Source organism: Bidens hawaiensis, unplaced genomic scaffold (assembly GCF_021521415.1).
Source record: "Bidens hawaiensis isolate Kalapana, Puna unplaced genomic scaffold, B.hawaiensis_p1.1 tig00006365_1, whole genome shotgun sequence".
Classification (NCBI taxonomy): Eukaryota; Viridiplantae; Streptophyta; class Magnoliopsida; order Asterales; family Asteraceae; genus Bidens; species Bidens hawaiensis.
Window position 1 is genome coordinate 107,139 of NW_027491425.1, and position 18,169 is coordinate 125,307.

Here is an 18,169-nt window from a genome sequence, read left to right on the forward strand (position 1 = left end):
TTCAGGAAAGAGGTGTTTATGTATGCATACTAAATGATGAAGAGAATGGGGAAATTTAAAACATGTTTTATGGTAAATTTTGGATTCTACATAAAGTGTTTTAGTGATATTGGTTAATGATACATAACATGGTTGTACCAACTTTATTAATGGCTTTAGCAAACACACTTTCAGATTTTTTAATATTATAGCAATTTAGTGTCAACTACTGCAAGTATTTTTGTATCATGTGTTTCCTATACAAGGTATTCAAGGAGGTGTCATGTTTTTTGAGTTCATGTGATTAGAATGATCATGGCTGGAAAGGATTTGGAAGATCATGGTTGCGACTTTAAACGGGAGAGCTGGGCGCCTTTGAAAATTAACTGCTTTATTTGGAAAATGATTACGAAATCGAATCTGTCTCAGAATCTTTTGATAAGAGGTGTTGTGGTATCTTTTAAGACATCTTTGATAAGAGGCCTATCACTCTCATCTCCGCTTAATGCTCACATTTACTACACATAGTAAACAATTATCCGGGTCTATGAAAAGAAACAAACCGGAGACTTTTTATCAACTATATGGATGATTTGGAAAGCTAGAAACTCTTTGCTTTTTGGGAGTTAGTCTTAGATATTATGTTGCTTTCGTTTAATTAGATCACCAATAGATCGAAGTTATGTAATACTTCTTGGTTGGAATGTTATTGCTCCGGTACACATTTTGGTAACTTGTAACTCTTGTCTTTATTCTAACGTCGTGTTAGTCTTTAATGATACCACCACCGTTCTAAAAGTAGTATTCTATGTTGATCAGTTCTTTACGTATGTAATGAAAAATATGAATGTTATGGTAAACCCACAAGTAAAACATACCTGTTACAGTAGAGAGAGTAGTCATGGCTGATGAGAATCCTCTTGATGACATGATAGTCAGCTTGGTCGAGTTCCCCTTTAGGATGTATGTTAGTGATGGGGATTAGGGTTCTTGAGAAAACCGAATATAGAGAGATAGAGGTCACGAATTTCTTAAGTGTGAGAGTTAGGTTTTTCTTATGACGTTAATATATCTCTCCCATTTATTTATATATATATACACCCAAGGGGAAACCCTTGATTAGCAAGTAATGACAATATGGTCCATCAACAATTACCTAGCTAATATACTAACAAGGTATAATTAATTTTGATCTATTATTATATAAATGATAATGATGGCCACACATAAATATATATATCCATATATTTATTCTTACATTATAGTCATCATTATTTATCGATTAAGATTCATCATTGATTTTATTAATCTATTCTCAATATTTTTTATTTAGTTGAACGATCCTAATTAATTATGCCATTCACCTGTGCTCGGATTAGGTTACGTGGTGTCATTTCAAAGCTCGGGATGTACAAAGATTTTTTTGGGGCTTTTTGGCCTAGCTTTTATTTTTTAGCTTATGCTTATATTTTAAAGTAGCTTATAACTTATTTTCTATTATTTGAGAAGCTTTTTTGAAGTGTTTGGATTAGCTTATATTCTATAAGTTGATAATCTCTTAATAAATTGCTAAATCCACCATTTAGTAATTTGTTAGAGTAATAAATTGTTTCAATAATTATTAATCCACCACCATTTGAGGGTAAATGAGAAACTTACACCCTTAAACAAATAAGCTTATTCAAATAAGTTAAAAAAACCATCTTCAAATAAGCTTCTTTAAATTAGCTTATGTAAGCTTATAAGCATAAGCTTAAAAAGCTAAACCAAACACCAAGTTAAGCTTATTTTGTAAAAAAAAAAAAAAAAAAAAAAAGCTAAAAAAGCTATAAGCTTCTTTAAAAAAGCTAGGCCAAACACCCGCTAAATGTGGGAACGGTGTTCTCGCATCAACCATTAAGCCACATCACCTTCCATCCTTCTTTCATGGCCACTCGTTCATCTCCTTTGTTCCTTCCTAACTTGGGTAAGTGACGCAGTTGCACACACTACAACCACCATCTCTCTCCACCACCTCACCCTCTTTCACAATAATTAACACGAGTATGACAAGGTGTAGTGGGGCGGCAAATTGGGGGAGATATGGGCGAGGAACACTGGCCTCCCCCCATGTGACATTCGTCAATTTTTTTTTGTTTCGTGTTCGTATTGTAAACCCGACCCGTTGGGTCGTTTCGATGTATTAAATATATTTTAATAAAGTGATTTCCGACATTTAATGTTCTTTATTCGTTGTTCGTTGTTATAAATTCCCAAACCTTAATGTTAACCGAACCGCGCGAGTAAAACGCGTAAATAATCCAAAACCGAAGACCTTATAATATAAAGTTTGGGCAAAAAGTGTAAACTCTAAAAACATATTATAGCTTAAAAGATATTAAACATCATTTAAAATGTTTATGAAACTGCAGGGTCTAAAGTGTAAATAATATTTAAATTATATTATTAAATTAACCCAAACCCTACCCGCCCCCCCCCCCTTCCTGCCCCGTTTTTCCGGCCACCCTCCGGCCGCCGGAATCGGCGCCGGAGGTAACCAAACACCACCAAACTTCGTCGTTTTAACCGAGTAAACATGTAAACGCGTTTCTCCGTCAATATAAAACATTAACCAACAAGTTAATTGCGTTTATTCGCCGTAAATAGACCTGTAATCGTCGCCGAAAATCACGGATTCACCATTAATGCAAATATCGCGTATACGCTCCACCCCGTAGTATAAATAGATGCCCAAGCTTCATTACAACTCGCTCATTCCTCTTAATCCCCCTCTAATACACTGAGTAATCTGTAATTGGGAATTCTTATAAAATTCTTTTCCGGAAACTGGGTTTCGGCCAAATCTTAACATCTAAAGGTAATTGATATATGCTTTTTAATGTCGTTAAACCAATAAACAAAACCCCTAAACTAATTAAAACGAACATGAACCAGATTCCTCAATTGAAATATTAGGGTTCATGTTCTTATGATGAAGAAGATGAATCTGAAATACTACACATATATATATTTTCTTATACCCAAGATGAATTGATCTTGTAGTCCAACTGGTTAAACCCGGGTCATTCGTTTTTGTTTTGGTCCAATAACTATTATTAACATTATTATCAAAATCATTTAAACTGTTACTATATTTAAAGAATGGAAACCAAAACCTTAACAAATAGAAGACCCAGACCAGTTAGTTAACACTATAAACCCGTATCACTGAGACCCGGGTTCGAAACCCGGGTCAGACATATGCTTTTTCTTTTTATTAATTCAGTTTAATCAATTAACGATTTTAATCATTTAAAAATCATAATAAATTTATAAAAACCTTTTTAAATTAAATAAAAATTATGTAAATTAACTATAAAATATATCTCACCATTTTACATATAAAAATCAAGTTTCTCGTTTTCATAAGTCGTTATTAAAAATCGTGTAATAATCGCAAAGTAAACTTTAATTCTCTAAAAATCGTTTTGTTAAAGCAACAATTATATTTTCGACTTGTAAACAATAGTTCAAGCTTTTCGAACATATAAACTTTGTTTTCTCGCCATTAAAGTGCTTAAATTGTACTAATAACCAAGTCATCGTTAAAACATAAATAATAATATAATAATGTAAGAGCCATAAGATTCGTAATAAAATTATAAAATAATAACTAAATTCTAAAAAATTTTCGTGCAATTAATCAACTTTAGAATCCCGTTAGAATAGCTGTTAAAAGTCGTGTTTATTCTTATTTATAGTTTATACGGATTGACCGATTCGGTTTCCTTTGGCGCCTTCAAGTTATTCTTATTCCTTTTTCACTACAACTACTAAGGTGAGTTTTTCACCACCCCTTTTTAATGTTTTAATGTTTTGGGGTAGCATATGTATCCTTATAAAGATTCAAGTGTCTATTACAAAACTACAATTCATACATGGACTTGTGTATTACTTGTATTACTTGCACGAATATTACTTGTACTATTGGAAGCCTCATTAAGTATGATCATACGCCCCCCTTTGCACTCTGGTCCATTTGTACCGAGTGGAAAAGGGCCTCATTATCCAAGTACGTTGGTTGTTACCTATTGGAAAGGACCTTACTTGCGCGATTATCCAAGTACGTTGGTTGTACCAACTGGAAAGGACTTGCTCGTTTATCACATATCTATGAATTGTATGGTTTTTATGTACGTATTTAAACTGTGGAAACTCACCAGCTATATTTATAGCTGACCATATTTTATACATATGTTACAGGTACCGTGATTAGAGGTTGAAGTATTGAAGACACTTAGATTCTTAGGGTATTTCAATAAAAGAACTATTGTGACGGTTATGTTTTGGTTTGAACTTGTATTGTTACTTTCGAACTTGTGTTAATTGACCTATTAAATGAATTAATGTTATTATGGTCACTTAATAGTGCCATGTGTGTTTGAGCAATCTGTACGTCACACTCGGGCATTTCCGCTTAAGCCGGGGTGCTACACCCCACCCCCCGGTGAAAAGAAGGGCGACAAGGGGGAGGGGGCGACATATTTGTCACTGCTCAAACTTGAAGAATATTATTATTTTATTTTTTTGCCTTTGAACCGTCATATACATAAAAAAAATTAATATAAATACCCAACCAAATCAACCATTTTCACCATTTCATATACCGGTTCAACCTTCAAAAGCCATTTTCATCATTTTCATATACCAACTCAACCTCCAAAAACCATTTTCACCAACTTTCTTTACCAAAATGGATTCAACAAATACTTCCGACATGATGAAACAATTATACAGAATAAGAAGAAGATGCATCAAATCATGCAAGAGACGACGGAGCAGAAGATCATGAGTGCATTTTGGGCTGTAGCAAATATGATAGCTTCTGGCTCTACTAGTTCTCGGCCGTGCAATAGACGATCGCATATCATTCAAGACCGTGTGGAAGCGAACGATTGTTTGATGAAAGACTACTTCAAAGACACGGCTACATACGGCGACGCTAAGTTTGAACGTCGTTTTCAGATGTCTAGACGTTTATTTTTGCGCATTGTGGCGGAAGATTTAGAGCGGGAGTATCTGTATTTTCAACTAAAATGCAACGCAGGAGGATATTTAGGGTTCACCGCCATCCAACAGTGTACTTCGGCGATACGCATCCTCGCATATGGTAACACGATCGACATCAACGACGAGTATGATGACGGAGAAAACGACGCGAAACACGTTAGAGAATTTTAGCATCGGTAAAATTTAATTTTTTTAAATTAAATTATTTTTAACCTACTTGTTTTAATTTGTTATTTTAAATTGTTTAAATTAATTAATTTTTAACCTAATCGTTTTAATTTAAATTATTTTAATCGTTTATTTATATAGGAATAAAATAATTATACGGTCCTTGTTATCTGAGGATTTCAACTTCAAACGACCTAAGTCGCATATACGATGTACACAAAGTAAACATTCTTTTCCTGGCATGATCGGGAGTATAGATTGCATGCATTGGGAGTGGGGCAACTATCCAACCGCATGGTGAGGTCAATACACTCGTGGTGACCATGGAGTACCAACGGTTAGTCTTCAAGCCATTTGTTCACAGGACCTTTGGGTTTGGTTAGCCTACTTTGGCTCTGTCGGGTCCAACAACGACATAAACGTTCTCAACTCGTCGTCCGTGCTAGAGTATTACATCAGCCGTAGCATACCGGCCTTACCGTTTTATGCCAACGGTACCTACTACCGTCACGGATATTATCTAGGAGATGGGATATATCCAGAGTACTCGATCATCGTCAAAACGTTTGAAGACCCAATCAAGAAAAAAGAGAATATTTTAAAAAGAAACAAGAGTTCGCGCGAAAGAATATTGAGAGGTGTTTTGGGGTTCTAAAAAACGTTGGCATTATGTGAAAAACCCATGTCGTGTATGGTCGTTGGCAAAAAGGAGTTATGCCATGTATACGTTATCAAATTGCATAATATGATTTTAGAAGACAAGGGCAAAGCAATATGCCAACGCTATATATCAGGGAGCGTTCCAGAACAATTTCCTGAACCAACCGAAGAACAACAAACACGAAACAATCACGAGCTCACATCAAGTCAGATACATAACCAACTTAAGGCGGATTTGGTTCAATACGTTTGGGATAACCTTCCCATTGAAGACGAATACGAATACGAAGATAAAGGCGAAAACGAAGACGAGGACAAAGACGATCAACAATACGGCGAAAACGAAGACGAGTTTAATTAGTAGTTTTATATGTATTTTCTTTATTTTTTGGTGTGTTTTTATTTGTATTTTAATGTATTCTTCTATTTAATTAATTTAATGAATTTTTATTTATTTAATTTAATGAGTTTTTATTTGTTTAATTTAATTATAAATAGAAAAAAAAAGATGACATGGTGATGTGATGGGGCTACAAAGCCATTACACCACTAAAACAAAAATTGCTTATTTGTTAACTAGGCGCTACATGTCACTTATCTTCCCCAATTTATAGCCCCCCACTACATAAGGTAAGTTGGCGTACATGCATAAGTTCGGGTCGGGAAAAGGAAACATATAGTTTAGATTCAGTTGGTTTTCGGTGTTTCAGGAAGTTGTTTTTGTTGGTTTTGTGGAGTAGGGTGTTGACCGAAACTGAGCCATGGATAGTTTACTCTCAGTTGATTCGGTTGGTTTTGCGGAGCATGGTATTGCCCGACCTTCAGGAATGGATGGTTTCTGGTTATTTCTAGGATTCATTTTCGTAAGTATTTTGGAGAAAGATGTTGTATTTTTGTATGAAAGATTGAAAATGTTAGAGATGAAGGATATATTTTTTTAAAGAAGAAGAGGGTACATGTGTGTGTGTGTATTGTTTTAAAAGTTTTTTTTATGGTTTTGACCGTTCAACGGTCATAAAGAATAAAATAATAATATTTCAAAATCAAACGACAACATGCATTTGCCGCCCCTTTTATCGTCGGGGGTAGGGGCAGTGTTCTCGCGTGATATCGCCCCTCATCGCCCAAACTTGTCGTCCACTATACTCTGTCTTATCGCCGGGGAGGGGGGGGGGTGTCGCTGGATATCGCCCAAATTTGTCGCCCACTACACTTTGTCTTATATGTTGTGTTTTGATTTGTGTCAGAAGTTACCACCACACGTGTGACTTGACAATGGCAAATACCAATTTAAAGTCCACATAAATGAGTTGTGACGAATCTGAGTCCGACTAAACTCAAGGTTCACTAAGACTTAGCTCAACTCGTTTATTATATATTAACTTTTTTCTATATATGGTAATTTTTTGTATTTCTTATAACTATAATTTTATATCTGATGACATGTATTTTAGGTTTTTATTATATTATATAAATATATTATAGATAAGTAGCATACTAAGGGGAAGGAGTGCTCCTCTAGGGTACCTTGGACTACGCAACAACTCTTATCAATCTTGCATCACTAGCTCATTTTAATCCGTTAACTAGCATAGACTATCTTTTAACACCATTTTTTGTGGCGCCACTTATTTAGCTTTCATCTACCTCATACCATTTTTTATTTATTTATTTTATAAACTATCATTTAAATACTAAAATCATTTAAACATAACACTAAATTCATTAAACATAAAATTAGATTCATTAAAACATAAAATAAAATACTAAAACAAAAAAATAAAATAAAATTCTCAACGTCCGAAGCACCACTGTCGGGGTTGTCATGTCGTGGGTCTTGAATGATTGGGTGATCTTTTAGAATGTTCCACGCTCCCAAGTGTTTAAATGCATTTCTAAGGTTGCGTCTATACCCGCGAAGGGCATCGTCAATTGCTTCATCCTCTGTTCGCCCACCAATTGCGTGGTTGTAGAGTTCGTTGAACACGCTAATTTTGCATTTTAAATCCTTCCACTTTGAAAAGATTTGGTTATCTGTGCGATTTATCACAACAAAATTTTTTTTTGAAATTCCAATAAAATTTCCTTCCAAATACCAGCTCCTAAGACCGTTTGGTTATCCGATTCATTCATTAAAGCGTGTGCCAAGGCTGTTTCTTCGTTGTCGTACAAACTCTTGTGATATTCTATTCATAGTGTGTGACTGTGAATGTGAGTTTAGAAATGGAGAGAATGTGTGTAAAATAAATTGTGAAATAAGTTAATTAGAGTTAAGGTTATGTATATTAAATAGTTGAAATATGATTTTTTAGCCAACAACCATTTATCAAAATATTCACAATTCTTTTCGGCAACATGTAGCCGGATCAGCTACCCTGACCAACCTACCCGATTTGATGGTGATGGTGAAGCCGATAGGCAAATTCATTGCCCGGATGATTTGCCTAGGGTGGCCTAACACGTTACAAGGCTTGTGAGCCTAAACTCGATGTAAAAAGCCTGCCTCGTTAATTAAATAAAGTAATCACAATAATTTGTTAACAATAATAGTGGATTTTTTTAGTAAATAATATAATATAAAATAAAATAAACGTAGATGTTAGGATATCGAGATTCCTCCACTTAGGTTATGTTCGTTTCAAGGATTTGGAAGGAATTCCAAGGAATGGGATTGTAAATCCCATGAATTGATATGTTAATTTCATTAAATGAAAGAATAGGAATAGAAACTAAATTCCATCAAATCCCACATTTCATGGGATTTTAAAATCCCACCTATTTTATAAGGATTGTTATGAAAAGTAAAAACCCCTCCAAAAAAATTCGAAAAAAATTAATTAAAAAATCATAATTCAAAATATAAATCAAAAATGAAAAATGTGAAAAAACTAAAACGTTTCCGCCGTTTCCCTCGTTCTTCAAAAAAAAAAGAAAGAAAGAAACGAGAATGAAGAAGATTCCAATTCCAATACATATTAATCAACCAAACACATGATAAAGATTCTCAAACATTCCATTCCAATTCTAAATCCAATTCCAAATCCTTTAAAAAAAGTCCATGAAACAAATGCGCCCTTAATTGCAACTCCAACTTTCTAAGCACCAACGTTTGTTAAACATTCGTGCACTTTGCACGTTTCACCAACTACTCTTCCACGCTTCCAAGCTCCTTTTTTTCTTTTAATTATTATTGTGGTTTTACAAACTCATTTTCCGGCAATTTTTTTAACACCTAAATTTCATTTTTACCTTGTACTTATAAAATTTAGTAACGGAAGCTGGCTAACATGTATCCTTATCCCACCTATTCAAAAGTAGGTGAGATGAAAATTATTACTAGTAATATAGAAAAAATAGTTACAATCACATAAAATAAAAAATATATATATACAAAATTTAAACAAAGCCATTACATATAATATTGAAAAGCTAAGAGGGTTTTCTACACGTTACAGTTTTGGAGACAAAGAAGATGGTGAAAGGAGAAGAGTTTGGTCATTCTGCTACATACTTTTTTCTGGATGACCACTTGGGTCATTGAAGAGTCACCGACTCACCCAATCATCTCTATTTCACTTTTAGAAAAAAACCCAGTTTATATGAGAAAACCATTGACATAACCTAAAACTCTTTATTATTATTATTATTATTATTATTTTCACAAATAAGACTTAAATCCAAAATTTCTATTTTAAAAATCAAAATTTCTATTTTAAAATTGAAGTATTTAATGTTTCACGTAACCCTTTGAACTGGGATCATTGGCCATTATGCTTCTTAACTAACACATTATTTAGTATCCAATAAAACAGCGGGTGTCATTTTCGACAACATTACCTGTACGGGAATCACATATATAAGTGGGTCATGAATAAGCATATTATTTAAAGACACATGTCTTAAAACACATTATTTTAATATTTACACATGCAATGGGAATGCACTCATTGAAGCTGAACTTGGTTTGTGACGCATCATTTTACAAGAATACCCTTGCCACCGTCCATAAATTACTAAGGCTGAGGGGTGTGGAGCGCGAGAGGGGGCGCGTGAGCCCGGGGCGCGAGCACCACACCACCGAGGTGCGAGAGAGGCGCGAGAGGGGCGCGAGCACGCAGACCAAGGCAGGCGCAAGGCCACTCACGGCTGAAAATGGGCGTAAAGTGGGCTTGGGAATGCGTGCATGACCGTTGGGGCTTAGAAATAGAGCCGTTGGCTCTTTAAGTTTATTAAAAAAAAAAATTTTTTTCTCTATATAAACCAATATCAACCCAATATCACATACCACACCCAAAATCACATAAAATACTTACCACAACCTCAAAAAAACCCAAAATCACCCAATCTTCTAAACTTTTTTTTAAAAACATGGCTGGAAATTGGTACCCAAACCTAGATTCAGATTACAGTTACGACGATTTATGGTCGGCACCGGACCAACCGATGTTTTATTCGGGGTCGCAACAATCATCCGGCTTTCAACCATCCAACATACAACCGTCTCCTAACTTTGTTGTTCCGGAGACACAAGAACCAGAAGGTGAAGCTGCGGGACAAAGAAGACGCGTCCACCGGAAAAAACAAGTTGCAACGGACGGGTCGGGTTCGGCTTCGACTGGAAGGACGAAACGGAAAACCACTCCGTGGTCATCGGATGAGAAGGAAGCCCTGTGTCGGGCTTGGATAGTCATTTCTGAGGATCGGCGTTGCGGTAATTGTTTTAACGTTTTTAAAAATGATTTTTAATAAAAAAGTTAAATAAAAAAGTTAAATGACTTACAAATTTATTTATGCATTTTGCAGCGGACTACCAAAAGAGCAAGGTCTTTTGGACAAAGGTTAGGGAGACGTTCTATTCGCTCGTTGGGAGTACAGAGCGGAACGCCGATATGATTTCGGGTCGGTGGACCGAAATCAGAAAATTTGTCGGCTTGTTTACTAATCTGTTCAACAGGAACGCCGGTCGTATGAGACCAAGTGGCAGTGACGATTTGGCGGTTTATAATTTCACTGTCGAAGAGTGGAAGCAGGAGTGCCTGCGGAGGTATGGGACGGTGAAGACGTGGGACGATGTAAAGGTGTGGGAGAGGTTGAGAAGGTGTTCTAAGTGGGTTGAGCTGGTGGCGCCGGACCTTGATGCGGAAGTAGGGCCGAAACGGACTAAAACTAGTTCGTCTGGAGCGTATAGCACTTCCGCCGGGTCGGATTGCCGGGTTGGATTCGACCTAAACGTTGCGGGGGAGGAAACGTCTTCACCGCCGAGGAGGCGGCCATTGGGAAGGGACGCCAGGGGGAAAAAACCGGCTGAGGGGGAAGCCGTAAACATCACCGATCTTGTTGAATCCCTCAATAAATTCAACAAAACCATGGAGGTGGTCTCTAATGACAAAAAGGAAAAAAGAAGAATGAGAGATTTGGACTTCCTTACAAGAGACTTCAGTAACCTAAATCTGGTCGACCAAATGCTGATGGAAAAACAAAAGGAACGTATCCGGAAGAGGTTGATCGAAGAAGACCAAGCCGAAGAATAAGAATAATGTTTTTTTTAGTACTTTAATTTTTTTTTAGATATTAATGTGTTTTTTTAATTAATGTGTGTTTTTTTAAATAATTTATGAGTTTTTTTAATAATACGTTTTTTTAATACATTTATAAAAAAATAAAAAAAAACCGCTCGCGCCCCCTCTCGCGCCCCTCCACACCATGTCCCGGGGCGCGAGCACCACAACCAACACCCATCTTATCAAGTTTCTCTCTCTGCCACACGTCACAATATTATTGGCTGGAGCCCCCACTCGCGCCCCTCTCGCGCCCCCCACACCCCCTCAGCCTTATACACTAGTCCTTTTCATGATCATCTCTCTTTCTTCTAGGGTGGATAGAGTTGACCGACTTTGAATCTTTGATTATGATGTGTTAAAACCTACCATGTAGATTGATTTTTAAGTCTTCATAACTTATCAATTATTGTTATAAATAATTTAATTGTTAAAAATGATGGTCTGATTAACTTGGTTAACCTGACCGTTAGTAATTAGTATTGGTCTACATTGACGGATTCAAGATAATTTGTTATGTCATTGGTCAAATAGTATATTAGCAATACCTTTAGTTTAAAAAAATTTGATTTAGAACTAATATTTTAATTATAAAAATTTATAACAAAACTTTTCCGAAATATAAAATCATATTATTCGTAAAATCTGAAAAGTAAAACATATAAACTTACCGTAACCGAACGATCTATTTCTCAATCGAATAAGTCACAATTAACTTATTCGGGTTTCTAGATGAAACATAATTTCTTTTTCTTCTTTCTACCTATTTTATTATTATTATTTTATGTGTATAAAAAGAGTCTTCTTTCTTTCTTTCTTTCTCTATTGGAACACACTTTTCAATCAATCTCAATATATTTAAAAATGGTGTTTCCGTCAATTTCAGAATTCTAATCCTCTAACACATTCCTCCTTCATCTTCTGCTCCTTCAAACCCAACGAATGGAAAATGGTATCCTCATATTGCCTCCGGGGTTTAGATTCCACCCGACCGATGAAGAACTTGTTGTACATTATTTAGCGCGCAAGGTACGATCCATCCCTCTACCGATCCCAATTCCCGAAGCAGATGTTTTTATGTCTGATCCATGGAATTTACCAGGTATGTTTAATGTTTCTTGTTTCTATTATTTTTCTCCTGCTCCGATCACCTAAAATTATTTTACTGTTTTAGGTAACTTGGAGCAGGAAAAGTACTGCTTTAGCAGCACGGATCTTAAACACCCAAATGGAAAGCGAAAACGAGCCAATTGGGTCGTTGCATCCGGTTCCTGGAAAGCCAGTGGTTTAGACAAACATATTGTTGATTCGCGAACCAGTCAAGTGATTGGTATGAAGAAAACATTGGTTTTTTACAAAGCCAAATCCCCAAAGGGGTCTAAAGCCAACTGGATCATGCATGAGTACAAACTTGTTAGCCATACTCAGGTAAGAATAATATAGCACATTCAAATGTTTTCTGAATAATATTGCAAAACCTTGAAAAACCCGAGTTATATATAGGTGCAGGGTATGAAAAAATGGGTGCTTTGCAAAATATTCTTGAAGAAGAGAGCAAAAGAAAGTGATCAGAAAGATGAAGAGATGATCACGGATGGGAAACCAGCGCCGGTTTTGTATGAATTTTTTGGTGGTTCAAGAACACTTGATTTGAATTTGGAAGGTTGTTCATCTTCTACTTCATGTGGCGTTACGTTGTAGATGAAGATGAAGATGTAGAGAACACTAGATAGCTTTGGAACTTAATGAATTTGAGAGTACGTTGTAATGGTATGTTGAAGATGAAGTGGCAGTTCATATTTTTCTTCATCCTCAAATTAAGGATGTTTGGATGAAAAAAAGAAAAACTAATCTCAACCTATTTTTGAATTCAAATCCTTAAACTGTCATCAATATTTTCATGGCCGACTCAGGTCGGACATGGGACCAATCCGATTAGGAATGGATCGAGTTTTTACTTCTCAAAATCTCATTTATTGATTCGTATACTAACTTTAGCTCCAGTGTTATTTACTTACGTCTTTGTATTTTTATTAAAATTGCCGATCTAAAAAAAAGTAAAGTTGTAACTTACACCAAAAATATAAATATTTTATTAATTTTTTTATAAACATAGCCCGGTTCTTAAATCCGATCCGAAGAATACACCAAAAACATAGCCCGGTTCTTAACCATGTTGATTGCTATGATTTGCGATTTAAGGAAAAACATTAAGATGCCAAATGTTGGAATTGTGATTCGTGATAACTAGGATATCACTGAAAATCATGTGAACAAAAGTTTGTAGGGGGGAGAGGGGCGCATGTGTTAACTCCAAATCGGGTACCCACCCACGTGCAGTAAGTGGTAATACTGCCACCGTGGGTTAAAGGGTACCAATGGTAAATGGAGAGTGGCAACTACTCGATTTGTTTGAGGAAAAAGAGATTGCATGTGTGTGTGAAGAGGAGAGAGAATTGGAATAGTTGAGTGAGTGTTGCCTCTAGTGTAAGTAGTTTTAGGATAGTTTGTGATGAAGACATACTATGGGATTGGTGGGGAAGTGGGTAGTTTAGTGGAGCACCCCTCTTGCCCTATTAAAAAACAAGAAACCCATCACATTGATCCAATTGCAAGAAACAAAGAAATTTGATAATCAACCATAGGATATCCAAATATACTTTCCTTTAATTGTAATGAAGATAACAACCGGTGCAATCAAACACCACGATGACATAACTGGATGCTAGTCAAAATCTTTGCAAATCCAAAATGTGATCTCGATCTCGTTCTCGTTCTTCTTCTGATCTACGAATACGATCAACCATGAAAAACTCAAACTAAGTTTGGCTCTCACTTTGATCTACAACAAAAAACAGAAAGAAACCGACTTTGACAGGTTCTCATGATCGTGGCTGAAGGCAGAGTGATGACGACGTTGGCAACGGGTCAGAAAGCACTGACCACGAGTGTGGAGGTGATGACCGATTGAGTAGGGTAGCTTGGAATTAGGATTTGTTATTACTCTCACTTAATCACAAGGATTATTAGGTGTAACAAAATCCACCCCCCCCCAACCTTCTAGTTTTAATCTTTCTAAAAACATAATAATTAGTAAACTTGGCCTAGGCATATGTGTATGCAGTTGTATTTGTATTTGTTTGTGTGTTGGTTCTAATATGACAAGTTTAGTCACTATGGACTAACAATTACACTTCACTCTTCACTCTTCACTCACAGACTTTAATTTTTTTATAATATTTGAATACATAACACTTATGATGTTTTCCCAAAGAGGACCTTAGTAAGTGTCTTAAGTTGGATCGGATACTCTTTTTGCAACGCAAGAGGAACTTGGTAAGTGTTTTAAGTTTCTTTTACATTTGCTCTTGTTTACTCACTAATAGCTTAAGCTTTTGTCATAGACCAAGGAGAAAGGGCGTGAACCTACAAAAACTGTGGTTTCTTTAGGATGCCATCGTATGGCATCTTGATGACCCATATAAAGAGGCTAGAGACCAGCAACACCTGAAAGTTTCTCATTAAATTTTTATTCGGATATGAAATCTCTTACGAAATCAAAGACATCCCTTGACATCATACTTTTGAGATTATTGTCATGCGAGATGAGCTAACTCTAAGTTCAATTACAATGACCACCTTCACTTTAGACATGCTCATCACAAGAGATATACTAAAACAATGTCGTCACAGGAGTTGTGCTAAAACCATGTAGGCCGAATCTTGAATCTTGTGAGACAAGATCGACATGAGAGATGTGCTAAGACTGAGCCCAAGACAAATTTGTCGGAGTTTATTTTCAATTATTGTGATTTTACAATTTAATTTCAATTCTATATTTTGATTTAATTTTTATATTTTGAATTAATTTTCATTATTTATATTAAACATTCAGATTTTATTTTAATTACCATAATTAGTTTTAATTTTCTAGATAACAATAATAATTTTGAAATATTTTTAATTGGAATTAAATTACTGACCCCTCGGTTAACCGTCGATAACATGCTTAACCGGATAAGACTTGCTAACCACCATAGATCCACATGTCGGTAGTCATTCCGTTAGTAATCCTCGGGACTTTTCCTCAGGAATACGTTGGTAAACAAGTGAGGCAAGTCTATATTCTCATTCGTAAATACTTTCACTAAGGAATTGCCGACGGAACTAACCTTTGGTAATACTCATATTTATAGTAGTCCTTATAACATCTCTTTTTTCTTATTCAACCCTCAATATGTATAAATAGACTACTTCCTTTCATTTTCAAACACGCGCTTTTCTCTTCTTAATTCTTCCTCAAAGCTTTTAAATTGTTATTTTAACAGTTTATAAACTTTAGCCCCTAGAAGTCTTTCACCTTTTAAAAAAAAATTGGATTATGGAGAACTACGGTGTAATGAAAAAGGGTATCTTTCGTTTGTTTCCTGGGTTCGGGTTCCACCCGACAGACGAAGAACTAGTAGTACGTTACCTAAAACCCAAAATACAATCATTACCTCTACCTTGTCCAATTCCTGAAGCTGACGTTTGCAGGACTGATCCATGGGATTTACCAGGTCTCTTTTTAATTTAAATTGAAATGATAAAATTAATGTGAGGTGAGTTTTCATGATAACCGGTTCTTTTTGTTTGGTTTAGGTGATTCAGAGCAAGAAAGGTACTTTTTCAGCATGGAAATCAAACACCCAAACGGTGTAGGAAGCGTTCGAACAGCTCCATCAGGTTACTGGAAATCATATGGTACAGACACGAAAGTTTGTGATTCTCAAAATAATCTAGTCGGGACAAAGTAAAAGCTTGTTTTCTACACATCCAAACTCCCAAATAAGACTATAACCAATTGGATCATGCATGAGTACAAAGTTGTTAACCCTAGCAAAGTAAGAAATTCAAATTTGTTATTAGGACTCAAAAGAATATTTAAATTATGAAAACTTTCGAGTTTAAATTTTCGCAGGGTTTGCAAAATTGGATGATTTGCAGGGTGTTCTTGAAGAAAAGTGTGCGAAATGGTGTTGTTGATGATGAAGATGATCCAACAAACTTTGACTTGAAATATGGTGGTGGTGTTTCATCAAGTTGTGGCTCAAGTTACAATTGCATGTGAAGATGAAGAGAATGAGAAAACAATGAGAGGAGGATATGTTTAAGGCAGTATGTTCTAAAATGTATTATAGGTAAGAATTTTGTGGTGTTTGAGCAGCACCGCCTCCAAGAGTTTAAATACCTCGGTCGAGCCAAAATAAAAATGGTTGTATGCCTAACGAGTTATTTGATTTTTTTTAGTTTATATAGCTTAAATGAATTATGGATAAAAAATGTGTTTTGGTTTTTATTAATCTCAACTATCATCTTTTGGTTGTTGTCGGTCCCAACTAATGAATTGATTGATAACGATTCCACCTTTTATCATATTTGTTCATAACGGAAAACTCAACTAGTTAGTTGTAAAAAGTGTGACTTTTCCGGCCAAAAGCGTTTTTTCCGGCGACCTGCAAGTAACAACGTTAGAATTCTTTTAATTGCGAACCATTGGAAACAAATATGTTAAAAGATGGGCCCGCCAGCAGTCAATTTGTTAGTTGGGAACGGCAGCGACCAAAAGATAATAATTAAGATTAATAAAAACCAATATATCATTAAAAAAAACGTTTTTGGCCCAATATAAGATGTTTATGATACATACCTATTTTAAAATATACGTGCTAAACGTGAGAATCAAATAGAGTAATTATATATACAAGTAGAGTAATTATGTAATTACATCATGGAGTAATTATGTAATTGATCTATGGTGTAATTACATAATCACTCTACTTGTATATATAATTACTCTACTTGATTCTCATGTTTAGCACGTTAATTTCATTTGTACGTTAACCTTCCCCTATATATATATATATAATTTTGGCTCCCAAAAAATTACGGTCTTTGACCGGTTGTCCGGCTCGCACCACCCTAGGGCCGGTTACGTGTGTTTGATAAAATCCGTTGTTTGATATATGTTTTAACTTAACCATATGTTTTAAACTTAATGACCATATGAGCGGCTCTAATTCACATGATTTCTGATTTCTTTAGTTATCATGGTATTAGAAGGTTTCATGTGAATTTTTGATAATGAGTTCTAAAAGTTGAAAAAAGAAAAGAAGAAAAAAACAAAATTACGTGTGGCAAAATGAATTTTCTCTTAGGTTGATTATTTATATGCATATAGAAAATGTGTCTCAAATGAATATGTATTTGGATCGATTAACTTAAAAGAATAAGAAATGATTTTTTAGAATTTATGTAATATACTTTTTAAAATTTACATATTATGAATTTAGATTATGATTTATAAAATTATTTTGTTTGCATGGGCTAATTCCAAATTTCAATTTCAAGTTTATTAGTTGATTATCTTTGTTCAATTCTTTGATTATCAATCCCAAGCAATAATTGGTGTTAGAACCAAAGGCTCCTCCAATCGACCAAATCCAACTCCGTACTCATCGATCAGTTTATGGTGTATATCCGTTGATTAGTTTTAGTATATTTAGGAGAATTCTAGGGACACCGTCCCAATTTGCTAAAAAAAAAACTCATCAATACGTCCCGTATATGACAATATGGGGCATATAGGGTCACATATACGTATAGCTCTATACAGGGCGTGTATAGCCCCGTATAGCCCTATACGGAGGGGTGTGTGGGTGTCCATAGTAGAATCCTTTATTTATCACAATCAGCTTCAACGTACCGGTGAAATA

General features: G+C 35.3%; 2 pseudogenes; both read left to right on the forward strand.

Annotated features, from left to right (window-relative positions):
• Positions 1-12,356: 12,356 nt before the first annotated feature.
• On the forward strand, positions 12,357-13,115 carry LOC143632136 (NAC domain-containing protein 83 pseudogene; annotated as a pseudogene).
• A 2,680-nt stretch (positions 13,116-15,795) lies between these two features.
• On the forward strand, positions 15,796-16,524 carry LOC143632137 (NAC domain-containing protein 83 pseudogene; annotated as a pseudogene).
• Positions 16,525-18,169: the final 1,645 nt, after the last annotated feature.